This window comes from Peromyscus maniculatus, chromosome 5 (assembly GCF_049852395.1).
Source record: "Peromyscus maniculatus bairdii isolate BWxNUB_F1_BW_parent chromosome 5, HU_Pman_BW_mat_3.1, whole genome shotgun sequence".
Classification (NCBI taxonomy): domain Eukaryota; kingdom Metazoa; phylum Chordata; class Mammalia; order Rodentia; family Cricetidae; genus Peromyscus; species Peromyscus maniculatus.
This window is the reverse complement of record NC_134856.1, coordinates 33736549-33750782: the sequence shown is the minus strand read 5'-3', so window position 1 is coordinate 33750782 and position 14234 is coordinate 33736549. Positions and strand designations below refer to the sequence as shown.

The window sequence follows — 14234 nt, the reverse complement described above, 5'->3', positions numbered from 1 at the left end:
TTACTGACAGTTGGCTCAAACAAGCAGGACTAGTGTGGAATATAGATTATGCTTTAAGGCTAACTCTTTTCATCCTAATTTTCTAGCTAATCTCCAAGCCTCCCTGCCTCCTGCCACCCAGCATCCAACATACTCAGATGTGGACACAGTTTGAGAAAAGAGCCAGAAGAGTCTGAGGGCTTCTCCAGAGGCTAAGCAGGATTTCATACAGCAAGAAGTCCACTGTCTCCACCTGTGGTCCTGCCCTGTCTAAGACACATGGTAACAGAAGACAAAGAAGCCAGGAATTTTTGTTGAAGAGACCTGTCCTCTCCCTTTCCCCTTTTGATGCTCTCTGGTCTTGAGTAACAGCAGAAAATGTTCTCAGGAAGCAGAGAAACAAACCCTCTGAAAGGTATCCACAGATGCAGATTCTTATGCTTCCCACAGACATGGGTGCAACTGACAGCTCTGAACTCCACAGAGGCAGCAGGGGGAGGGAGGGAGCAGAAACTAATTAAGCTCCTCCCTGGGCCTGATGAAGAGGAATGTATCCTCCCCAATGAGATGAGGTGGCTTAATTACTGCTATTAATACAGAATCACTGAAAGTCAAAGATGGAGACATGCACAGAGGTGGGGGATGGGGTGAGAGACTTCCAGGGTCTAAGTATAAAAACAGAAAGATATACCAAGAATACTGAAGACACAGTAATTTCTGGGAGGCTCAGAAGTCAATGCAGGAGCCTGCTTGCTGCAGCTCTATGCTGAACACAGCAGGTTTTCGATTTTGCTTCCTAGTTTCTAGCAAGATCATTTCAGCTTGGTTAATTAAGCATGCTGGTCTCTAAGACCACACCTGCTATCATTCAATGATCTCAGCAAACAGACCTCTCCCATCACCCCCTCCTCATAACAACCAATGGAAGAGTTCAGGGATGCCTCCTCTGCCTAGACTATTTACCACATGTGAAGACTCTAACCATGACATGATTTCCTCCTCCATTTTTGATGTCTCCAGATGGCTATATGTTCTTCTTCCAGGTCCCCAAACAAAAGCATATACACTTTCATCAAAGGAGGCATTTTAGATTGCAATTATGATTCTCTTGTAGAGACTGCTGCTTTCAGTCTTCACTCTATCATTCTTTGATTCCATTACCCATTTGCCAGTCTTCAAATCCTCATCTGGATTCCTCCACAAACTCATTACACTAGGAATGAGCAATTGGAGGGCAGCTATTATCACTTACAACTATAAAGGCAACAGTTTCTTCGAGGTCAGGAGCCATAGCTTAATCTTAACTGTGTTTCTCACACTCTAGTCCACTATCAAAAATATATAGTGCTTAATTCACAATTATATGATGATCATGGAGGAAAAAAATGGGGGGGTAAGGATACTCAAAGGGAACCACACCAATGAGGAATGCAGACTTCTCAGGATGATGGTGAAGGCCCAAATAATAGGTGTCAGTGATATCAAAGCATCAGAATCTTTCTCAAAAGTTTCACACTGAAGAAAAACAAAAACAGAGACAAGACTAAGATGAATTTAATTAGTCAAGCATTTGCCTAGCATGGATCCAGCCATGGGTTCTATTCCCAGCACTGTATCAACCAGCTATGGCAGCATGGTGGCATGTGCATGTAATTCCAGCACTTGGGAGGTAGGGACAGGAAGATCAGGAATTCTATCTAGGTCATCTCTTGCTACATACAGAGTTGGAGAAATAGTTCAAGGGAAAAGAACACTAGCTGTTCTTTCAGAGTACCTAGATTCAATTTGCACTGCCCACATATGGTTCATAAGTATCTGTAATTCCACTTCCAGGAAATATGACCTTTCTTCCCACCTCTGGGAGCACCAGACACACATGTAGTGCATATATATTACATGAGGGCAATACATTCATATACATAAAATAATTTATAAACAATTTTGTATCCTCACATACCATACTAATACCCTCATTCATTCAAGTTCTGTATGAATCTTCATCTGGAATATACACAGGGTTCCAATTCCCCTTAAACCTCCCACTTAACATCTGGTTTCAGGTTGCTTCCTTGTTACATGGAATGAACAGGTGGGAAAAGGTCAAAGATAAAGATGACCATGCTTTTGGGGGTTCACACAAAAAAACAGCCATTATCACAGTGGTCTGGATAGATATACTTATGTTTTCATTAGCAAAAGACTGACAGTCCTCATCAATGAGCAACAGAATATAGACACCCAGTATCCACAGATCACTTTCTAGTCTTCCTCCTGCCAGGAATGTTTTGCTCTTGTCATCTAAAGTAACACTATGGTTTCCCCTGTGTCATCAGGACACTCCAACTGGCTTTTGAAGGCTAAGCTGTGTGGTCAACTTCTCTGTGTAGCCCTTTTCTGTCCTCCAGCCATGTAAAATCCCACCACTCCATCCTGAAAATCATGGCAGAAGCAGTTCACTATTACTCTGGATCTCTATGCCATCTGCAGTCTGAGGATAGTACCTTGGTCATCTGTTTGCTGCTGACACACACACAATGTTCATCACATGGGAGGGACTACTGATTTTATGGGAAGGGGACCAAGAGCAGTACACAGGTAGAGCAGAAAGAAGACTGGACTCATGGTGGGGAAGAGTTCAGACTCTGAGCAAGATAACAACTGGCTGTGACCTAGGCCAAGCACAACCAACAGCCAGTATGTCATCTACAACAGTGAGTATGATGCTAGTGCCTGCCCAAATGATGTCTTATAAATCACAGTCCATGCACTCAGAAAGACACATGTAATGGAGACTCACCATGTGTCAATTTATATTATCCTACACTAAGGACAGGAAGAAAGCATGGCCTCAAAACCTACAAGTCCCCAGACATATCACCTATAAGGCATCACATTAAAATGACAAAGCAACTACACTATTCAAGCATCGCCTTCTGATTATCACCTGCCAGAGAAACATGTGGAAAGGAAGACACGCTGTCTAGGACAAAGGCTGGAACAGAGGGAAAAAGAGATTCCTTCCTATTCATCAAAGAACCTTTGGAGCAGGTGTATCTATGAGGAGAGTCCAGGAAGTGAAACACAGCATGGAAATACTCCCTGAAAAACTTACTTATCCTCCTCTTCATGCCACTCATCTCTGAGTGTTTATTCAAAACATGAAATTAAGCTGTGGATGAGATGCCTATGTCTCTGGAGACCTGTCTCTTTTTCAGCTTCCTCTGAACAAGCTCCCATGTGCACATTGAAAAATCCCACTGCCCACACATGCACACAGTTATTTCTGAACTAGAAAATCTAAATAGTCCAGGAATCCAAATGCTCCACAGTGCTTTGTATGCATCACACCGAGCATTCTAAGAAGCATCAATCACAGTCTGGCCCCGAGGAAAGTGACAGAAATGAAAGGTTATCACCATTGTTAAAAGACCCTGTCTGGACTGAGTCTACCAGGTCAACCCCGGTCCTCGGGGGAGACCTTGATCTGGAGGAGGTGGGAATGGGGGGTGGGCTGGGGGGAGGGGTGGGCGAGAGGGGGAGAACAGGGGATTCTGTGGCTATTATGTTGAACTGAATGGTGTTATAAAATAATAATAATAATAATAATAATAATAAAAAAAAAAGACCCTGTCTCTCTCCAAAGATTGAAATTTGTCATCAATAGAAGAATGGCAAAGGGCATGCAATTCCAAGATGTAAGCATGAAAATCTGCAGTCTGAAAACACCAAAGCAGAATCTTCACTCTACTAGAGAACCACACAAACTAGGAAGAGTCCAGGTAGGGCTGCTTACTAGGCAAATTCCCCCATTCCCTCACTATCTCCACATCCCCCCACCTTATCTCCAGAGTCCCATACCCTTCTAGTTGCCCTGCTCCAGCCTCCAAATGGGCAGGGACTACCCACTATACCAGAGACCACAATGATTGTGAGAAGTCCAGGCCACACCTACCAAAAGACTAAAGAGGAAATAAAAACCAAGGAACAAAACAAAAATCACCCATCCAACAAAAACAAACTCAGAAATTGGAGCCTAGACCTATAATCACTCCAAATCCAGATGCCTAGACACCAGCATAAAAACACAATCAACAACAGCCAAGGCAATGTGTCACCACCAAAGCTCAGCTATCCTACTACAGCAACCCCTTAATATACCAACACAGCAGAAATACAAGAAAAAGACCTTAAAAACAACTGTATGAAGATGATTGAGGTCTTTAAAGAGGAAGGGAATAAATCTCTTAAAGAAATACATAAAAACACAAATAAATAATTGGAGGAAATGAATAAATTATATTAAAAATGCAAAGAAAAAACTAACAGTTGAAGGAAATGAATAAAACTGTTCAATACATGAAAATGGAAATAGAAGCAATAAAGAAAACACAAACTGAGGAATTTCTAGAAATGAAAAATCTAGGTAAGGGAACAGAAATCATGGGCACAAGTATCACCAACAGAATACGAGAAATGGAAGAGAGAATCCAAGGCATCAAAGACACAATAGAAGAAATGGATACATGAGTCAAAGAAATGTTAAATCTAAAAAGTTCCTGACACCATACATTTAGGAAATCTGGAACACTACATAAAGACCAAATCTAAGAATAATAGGATAGAAGGAGAAGATTTCCAGATCAAAGGCCCAGAAAATATTTTCAACAAAATCATAGTAGAAAAGTTTCCTAGCATAAAAAAGGAAATGCCTATAAAGGAACAAGAAGCTTACAGAACACTAAACAGATTGGACCAGAAAAGAAAGTCCCCGCCGGGCGGTAGTGGCACATGCCTTTAATCCCAGCACTCAGGAGGCAGAGGCAGGCGGATCTTTGTGAGTTCAAGGCCAGCCTTGTCTACAGAGCAAGATCCAGGAAAGGCGCAAAGCTACATAGAGAAACCCTGTCTCGAAAAACCAAAAAAAAAAAAAAAGTCTCCTTGCCACATAATAATCAAAGAATACTAAAAGCTGCAAGGGAAAAAGAGAAAGTAACATATAAAGGCAGACCTATCAGAATTACATCCAACTTCTCAATGGAGACACTAAAAGCCAGAAGGGCCTGGAGAGATATCCTGCAGACTCTAAGATACCACAGATTCCAATATCTAGCAAAACTTAAAAAATCATTATACAAGGAGAAAACATGATATTCCATGATAGTCAAATTAACAATATCTATCCACAACTACAGACCTACATAACATACTAGGAGGAAAATTCCAACCCAAGGAGATTAACTACACCCACAAAAGCACAGGCAATAAATAATATCATACCAGCAAAAACAAAAGAAGGGAAACACACACACAATACACACACACACACACACACACACACACACACACACACTCACACCAGCAAAATAACAGGAATTGATATTCCCTGGTCACTGATATCTCTCAATATCAATGGACTTAATTCCCCAATAAAAAGACACAGGCAAACAGAATGGATACAAAAACAGGATCCATCCTTCTATTGAATACAAGAAACACACCTCAACATCAAAGACAGATAATACCTCAGATTAAAGGGCTGGGAAAAGACTTTCTAATCAAGTGGACTTAAGAAGCAAGCTGGTGCAGCCATTCTAATATCTAACAAAATAGACTACAAACCAAAGTAAATCAAAAGATACAGGAAAGGACACCTTATACTCATAAAAAAAAAAAATCCACCATGATGATTTCTCAGTTTTAATATCTATGCCCCCAACATAAGGGCACCAATGTTTGCAAAGGAAACACTACTAAATTTTTAAAAATATATCAACCACCACACACTGATAGTGGGAGATTTCAATACCCCACTCTCACCAATGGACAGGACATCCAGACAAAAACTAAACAGAGAAATACTGGAGCTAACAGAGGTTATGGACCAAATGGACCTAACAGATATCTACAGAACATTTCACCCAAACAAAAGAATACACCTTCTTCTCAACACTTCACAGAGCTTTCTCCAAAACTGATCACATACTCAGTTGCAGATAAAGTCTCAACAGATTCAAAGTCTCAAAGAAAGTTGAAATAACTCCCTTCATCCTAGCAGACTACCATGGATGGAAGCTGGATTTCAACAACAAACAAAAAGTTTACAAAAAGTTATACTTTCATTGAAAGTGAACAACTCTCTACTGAAGGAATGCTGAAAGAAAGAAAGAAATTACAGATTTCCTAGAATTCAATGAAAATGAATGCACAACATACCCAAATAGAATACTGGGAGAGAAGACTGGAATTGGGGGGTATTTGGGATGGGGTGGACAATGTAGAAACCTAGTACAGTGGACACTCCCTGGAATCTACAAGAATTATCCTACTGAAGTCCTCTAGTAATGGAGAATACGGAGCCTGAATCGACCATCTTCTATAATCAGTCAATGCTCCCAGCAGTGAGATTGGGACATCAACCAGCCACAAAAGCTTTAACCTACAATGTGCCCTGCCTGCAAGATATGCTGATGTAATACTGGCACAGAACTTGTGGGAGCGACCAACCAATAAGTCGAACAACTTTAGACCAATGACATGAGAGGGAGCCCATGCCTAACACTGCTTGGATGGCCAGGAACCAGAGGCTGGTCAGCCCAGAGACCCAGAATAAACCAAATATGACTGGCAAAAAAAAAAAAAAAAAAAAAAGTCAATGAAATGATATTCTGTCGCCAGGCATGGTGGCGCACGCCTTTAATCCCAGCACTCGGGAGGCAGAGCCAGGCGGATCTCTGTGAGTTCGATGGGCTACCAAGTGAGTTCCAGGAAAGGCGCAAAGCTACACAGAGGAACCTTGTCTCAAAAAACCAAAGAAAAGAAAAGAAATGATATTCTGTAATACTCACAGATTTGTGCCTAACCCAATCATAATCAGAGAAACATCATGCAACAACTGATAGGAGCAGATGCAGAGAGCCACAAACAAACACTTGGTGAGGCCAGGAAAACCCCAAAGAAGAGGGGGAAGAAGAATTCTAGGAGCCACAAGGGTCCAGAACACCATGAGAATACGATCCACACAATCAACTAAGCAAGGCTCAGAGGGCTCACAGAGACTGTAATGACAAGCATGGACCCTGTATGGGTCTAAGCTAGGTCCTCTGCATATACATTATGGTTGTGTAGCTTGGTGTTCTTGTGAGACTCCTAACAGTAGAAGTAGGGGCAACTCTTTTGCCTGTGCTTGGGACCCTTTTCCTAATGGGTCACCTTGCCCTGCCTTCATATAAGGGTTTGTGCTGAGTCTTATTGTGATTTATTATGCTCTGCTCGGTTGATATCCCATGGAGGCCTACTGGGAAATGGAGGAGTGGATCTGGGGGTAATGGAGGTAGAGGAAACTGTAATATATATATTAAAGAATTAAAAAAAAATGTCAAAGCACTCGTTGAGAACTTTGGATCAGTACATTTCTCATCCAAGGTGACATAAAGGCAAATTACTAATTGCCCCAACACCTATAGGTAACAAAGCAAAAGAGAGCCACCTTACATCAAAGAGAGATGAGGTCTAGAATCTAATCCATTCAAGAGGTATAAGAACCTAAGCTACACTGTAGTAGACACAACTACTCTGATTAAATTTTAGTACCCCACTCCCTAGCTCTCAAATTTGAACCAGTCACTGCATCCATTTCTCTGTCTGCTAAATGAAAATATCTTTGAGGCCTTACAGAGCAGCTCACAGAAACAAAACAGTTTAGGGGACCTGGTGCTTGAATGAAGTTGCTGATTGTGTGTGTGTGTGTGTGTGTGTGTGTGTGTGTTTAGGTTTATGTGTGTGGACCTGTGAATATGTATGGAGGTCAGAGGTTGTTACCAGACATCTTCAGTCACTATCTACCTTACTTTTTGAGAAAGGATCTTTCATTGAACCTGGAGCTTACCAATTTGGCTAGACTGGATGTCTGATCAGTAAAATCCAGGAATAAACCTATCTTTACCTCTCTCCTCAGCACAAGGGTAACAGATACATATCTCCAAATCTGGCTTTTTGCATGGGTTAGGTGCTGGGTATTCAAACATAGCTCCCCATGCTCCCATGGCTAGTAATGTACCAGCTAAGGCACAACCTTGCCAGCCTTTCTGATACCATTTTAATTTTGACACTTTGACATCTATTGAGTTTCAATTCTGGGCACTAGGCCAGACAAAGGACCCCAAAAATGACTGAGGAAAGTAAGTAGAGTTGGTCTTGCACAGCTGCAGTTTCCCTGTCTACAAATTTAACCAATCAAAGATTTAAAACAAAAAAGGACTGTGAAAAAATGCTATGTGCCAAGATGCACACTTTATTTTCTCATCATTCTTCCCTACACAGTGCAGCCTAACAACCATTAATACAGCATTTACTTTATATTAGAAAGTATTTATTATAAGTTATTTGGGAATCACTTAAAGATTATGGTAGCATAGATGTAGGTTTCTAGCAAGTACTAAGCCATTTCATATAAGGAATGGAACAACAGTACAGAAGGAGAAGCCATTGAGAATCAATCCACTGAGAACTGACACCAAGAGACAGTGGTAGTCACCACCTGAATGTGTGGACTCGAGTAAGTAACAACCATGACTCACGTTAAACAAAACATGACACCTTAGTCTTTCAAAGGCACTGAGAAAAGCCCTTAAGAATTACTTAGAGTAAGCCATTAACAGAAAAGTACAAACCATTTATAAGCTGAAGAGTCTGTGTGAATATCAGTTTTACAGGCAGAAGTGAGGCATCAAGGGTGAAGCAAACATGCAGTGCTGACTTCTCTGTGATGATCAGAATGGCATGTAAAACCAGGAGGCTGGAATAGGGAGGGAATAACAACAAGCCATCCAGAAGCTTCACTTTATCCAGGACAAACTTCACCACCAATTGGCCAGAAAATAAGGATGACTTAAGGTGAGGCACTTGGTCTGGGGCAAGCAGGGCCCTATGTCACTATTTCTGCTCAGGGCCCAGGATGGGTGGGAGTCAATACACTATACACATGTACTAGGACAGTCTCATCCAGCAAATTCAGAAAGCAGAGATCTAGAAGACCTCCTTACAGGACAGGGGAGGAAGTGTTGGCTCAGGCTCCTCTTTCCCATGACAGCAGCAGAAGCCAAGAGAAGGTTGCAAAGGAAGAAGTTTTGCATGAAAAAGTTAGGCAAGGAGGACAAAGCCAGACACAAGGTCTCAGACCAGCTTGTGGCCAGATCAGCTACCTAAGCTCCTTAACCTCCTCTCTCATCACTCCTTAACCTCTTCTCTTTAGCTACCAGCTATAGGGGACCAAACACTCTACTGTTCCTTCCACCTGAATGGTTGTCCTCCCATTTCTATCTAGCTTTTCTGACATGTCACCTGCCAGTGGGGCATGATCCCAATAAAGCAGTATTTCCCATTCCCTCACCTGACTAGGCCCTTAACCTTGTCACCTGTGCCACCATCTTGACATCATGCTTTAGTTACCATTGTTGTTTTGTCACCACTTAGCACAACATGGATGTGTTCATGACTTAAGTCTCTCTATCTTTTGGGAGTTACGTTTCATGAGAAGTGGGGACACTCTAGGGTGTGAGGGCTCTAGCCCCAGTCCTGCAGTGATGTCTGGCTGTGCTTGTTAAACAAATAAAGAACCTTAGAAGATCCACATCATGGCTCTAAAGCTTAGTGGCTGCATTAGAAATGGGTATGCTCCATCCCTAATGGGTGGCAAGGAGTGTTCTTCCATATGTACATGGAAGCCCATACTCAATGGTGCATCACTATATGAACATGATGGTATCAACAGGGCCTGCAAGAGGCTTCCAAGCAGGACATCATCTCAAGCTCTGGCTACCATGACAGATGGTGCTCCACTCAGGAAATTCTGATTCTTGTGAAATGAGGCCTTCAGTGCCTTCTGCTGGAGCCGAAGAGCATAACAGCCATGCTCTTAGGGCCACAGTCTGCAAAGAGACATTGGGTATCCCCAGCATCCTTACCTCCACAGTGAGCTTAACTTATAGTCCACTGACTTCTTGAGGTTGTGTTGCTTGAGAGTATGGACAGAATATTCAAAGGAGCCATGGGACCTGAAACGATGCTAGGCCAACTCTCTGTGAGGCATGAGGGGCTCTTTTGCCTCCCATCAAAAGCAGCGGGAGGGACTCTTGATTCCAGAGGTGGAAATTATGTCTATGATAAGTGAAGCATCAACTGAGGATGAACAGCATGTCAAGTGAAACATGAGGGCTAGAACCAGTTATATCAACCCAGTCACAGCCCCATCAGACTTTTGGTTATCTCTAAAGTTCTCACACAGTTGGTCCTTTAAGTGAAATAATTTAATTTTCTTCAAATATGGCCACCGGGTCCACAAAATTACAGTTGCGGTATCTCAGGCCCTTTCCAACCCTTTCCAAGGGAGTGCTAACAGGGTCTGAAACTATACATGGACAGGGATGAATGAAAAATACAGCCAGTATAGTTCTGCCTTTATTATTCTAAAGTATAAAGTAGTAGCAGAAACATGGGTGAAATAAATGATGACACAGGCTGCTTTGGAGGTGGCTACAATTAGGTCACAAGAACGTTGATGAGGCTGCAGGTTGGTGAGCACAAAAGCACAGAGGTGTCTATTTACTCACATGTAAAACAAAGGTGAGTTAAACCTTGTATGGAGGAAAGGCCATTTAAAAACAAAAACAAAAACAAAAAACAAACAAACAAAATGAAAAAGAAGCAGATACTGACTAGAGAATTCTCATAAGCATAGCCCAGAAATCATCCCCAACACTTGGCACTGGAATGCTAGAAACTGACAGCATAGATCTACAGCCCAGCACCCAGTGACCTAAACTGATTTGCATGATCCTGATTTGCATGGACCATATTTGCATGCTTGGAAACAGCATAGCTCATGATAACCACCCTGAACTGCACATTGGCTTGTCTGTACTTTTTCCTGAATATAAAACAAATTACATTCAGCCAATTGCACACATGGAAATTCACTCTAACTAAGAAATACTAAACACACCACACACACACACATAAACACACACACACAAAGCCCTTCTTGTAGGCCATCTCTAGTTACCATCCACCATGCTATCCTTTGCAGTATACTCAATAAACTATTTTTCCCATTCTACTCTACAGAGTAAACTCATTCCCCACCTGTCAATCTCTTCCCCAATACCATAATAGTAGATTCCATGTTACTATACTTTGCAATCTTCCCCAGAGACTTTCTTACCTTCCACAAAATCACAAGAAAGGAAAAGCAAACAAAGGTTTGTCAAACACCCACTGTTGCACTGCTGGTGGGTTATGTAGGCTTCATAACAACTATATGGCCACAGGGTATATTTTCTTTCAGTGAAAAAACCCCACCTGCAGAGATGAGCATCTTGTTCATTGTCACCCTGTGTTGGAAAAAGTATCACTAATCCAAACTCAGGTATGGCTGCCCTTCTGGGGCACATTTACCTCAACCATCTAAATGCCCTTGTATGATTTTCAAAGGTCTCATCTGTTCATAATATAGACCAGCCTGGGTGGTTCCTAATACCTTTTTCTGTTCTTAATTGTATGAGTGCACAGAAGAAACAAAATGCAAATTTCATTAAAGGAATAATTGAATTTTCTGCTTCTGTTGGCTTATAATAATTCTGCTAGCCACAGAATGTAGTTTGCCTTCTTACCCAAAATAGCCCTTTATCACATGTCTCGTTTGTCTTGTCCTTGTCTGACAACAATGATGACTTTGAAATGACATCTCCCAGTTACTTCTGTGGTAAGTTCTTGAGAGAATGGAGCATACAGGATCTTTTCATACAAGGTCAAAGAACTCTCAACTCACAAGGGGGTGGGTGGCCTTGGTCCTAAGCCTCATTATCCTCCTCTACAAAGTGTCAAGATGCTTGAGGAATAAATAAAATATTTCATGGAATGCCCATGGCCTAGCACCAGATACAGAGTAAGCCAAAAGCTTCAAGCTCAGAACCTAACTGAGCCAGGCAAGGTCAATAAATGGCACAACCAGATACCAAAAGCTCTTTTACTCCAATTCTGTCTTACATAAAACAAGAGTTAGGGGTAACCCAGAAAAGCAGAAGGAGAGAGACAATCACAAACTAGAGCATCCAAACACCCTAAAAGAGACAGCTACTCAAAATCCTAGCTAATCATAGCTGCAACCATACTAGCTATTTCCATTTTTGTTGTTGTTCCTGTTTTGGTAAAAGGAATGCCACACATGATGGTTTTTATTAGTAATTTCTTAACAAAGCCATTAATAGAGTGGGGCTTTTTTGTGTTTGTTTGTTTGTTTGTTTTTGTAATAGAAAAAACAGTAGACAGGCCAAACTTAACATGACTTTTGACCACATTCAGGCACACTATGTTTCATGAGCCAGAGATGGAAAAGGTTGCTGTCATTCTGATGCCGCTGAGAGGCTGAACAGTGCACTTTCTTCTTAAGTTTTCATATCTTCCACAGTAAGAATTTTCTTTCTTTCCCAGGCAGATATGGGTTTACTGACTTATGCAGATGGTAACATGCATTAACAAAAACCATTTAATGCCGCATAATAACATTGTTCTAATGCTAACGGAAAGAATCTCATGGCTGGTAGGAATACTGGTCTCAACTGATGAGAACACTCATTTGGAAGCAAGGTTTTAGGAACAAATTTCAGATCTGGAAGTCAATCCTGTGATAAAATCCTCAGAGTGAGGGTAAGGCATGTCAAGAAGGAATAAAATGTGCATGGTTAAAGCAGCAGTGTTAAACATCAATCCCCAAAGAACAGTTCAACACTTAAAAAGCTTTTGAATTTCAAAGTTAAACAGTGACACAGATTCATAAATCCCAAAGATTAATAAAATCCCTCTCATCTCGAAGGAAAAAAATCATATAAAAGCACTTCAAATTCAACTATGTACTTCACTATCTAGATTTGCATAGGGGTGTGTGTGTGTGTGTGTGTGTGTGTGTGTGTGTGTGTGTGTGTGTAAAGGGAGTTGATGGTATGCACTTATCTGTGTGGAAGTCAGAGAACTACCTCCTTGTTATTTTCTGAAGTTTCTTCCACCTTTTGAGACAGAGTCTCTCACTGGCCAGGAACTTAGCTAAGTACCTGTCCAGGGAGTTTGGCCAATCTCTGACTCCCATCTCAGCATCTCTGGGATTATAAGCTTGCACCACCAACCAGCTTTTTATGTGTATTCCAGTGATGTAAAGTTGTCAGATCCTCTCACACTTGCCAGAGAAGTGCTTTACTGAATGAGTACTTGATTTGCATAGGTTTTTGGTTTTTTCTGTGGGGTTTGTGTGTGTGTGTGTGTGTGGTATTTTTTTTTTGGTCACATCAGTATTATAAACAGTAGGTGGGACACTTGTAGCAATGGTAAAAAATTAATTTACAAAAACAGGGACTTGGTGAAGTTGCCTGATGGATACCCTTGGAGACTCATACATAGATGCCAACCCAGAGCAGGAGGAAGAAGACTCCAAAACCCATGAAGAGTGAGGCCACCAAGAAGATGAGGAGCTCTTTGTAAATATTATGTGTGTACTTGGTGGAGATGATCTCGTAAATGAAGAACCAGGTGGTAAAGAACATGTCAATGGCCACAAGTATCACAGTCAGGTGTGGGGAAGACAGCCAGGTTGACTGGGCTGGTTTACATACATGGGAAAGTGACTACATCAAGTGCAAAATACTTAATAAATTATCATAAAGTGACACACCTGTATAATTGTTACAATGGTAAAAAAAAAACCAACACTTACCAGCATACCAGCATCTTTGTTCTGTGCCCTGATGTTAGGCTATCCTGTCCCCACAAGACTTAATCAGCACAACTGGTTGGCAAGGGTATATATTCAATCTTGCTTGGATTTAAACTCTGCACAGTTCACAACAAGCAATGGCCTTCTAGTCAGCACCACAAGTCTATTTTCACTTCAATTGCTTTATGGAGCTTCGCTATATAAACATGTTGCTATTTGTCCATTTTAATATTGCAGTTCCCTAAATGCCTATTTATGGACATTTTACAATTTCCTACTTGGTACTTCCATAAAAAACACTCATGTAAGCATCTCAGTTCAAAGCTTTATGCATATGTCTGTTAGGAATACCACAGGGAATCAAGAGATAGATATGATGGGTCATGAGGATGCTTGACTTTGCTTGACAAAACCAATTGGTGTTCCAAAGTAATTATATCAACGGCTGCCTTTTGCTTGTAATTATCAGAGCTATTCAACCATCAATAGACTTCTT

The 14234-nt window shown here is 41.3% G+C and overlaps 1 protein-coding gene and 1 pseudogene across 10 annotated transcripts in view; both read right to left on the bottom strand.

The window, feature by feature from the left end:
• Large1 (LARGE xylosyl- and glucuronyltransferase 1) overlaps nucleotides 1-14234 on the bottom strand; it is a 513859-nt gene that overhangs the window by 353293 nt on the left and 146332 nt on the right. The gene's annotated exons all lie outside the window — the stretch shown is intronic.
• On the bottom strand, nucleotides 6728-13752 carry LOC102917859 (dolichyl-diphosphooligosaccharide--protein glycosyltransferase subunit TMEM258 pseudogene; annotated as a pseudogene).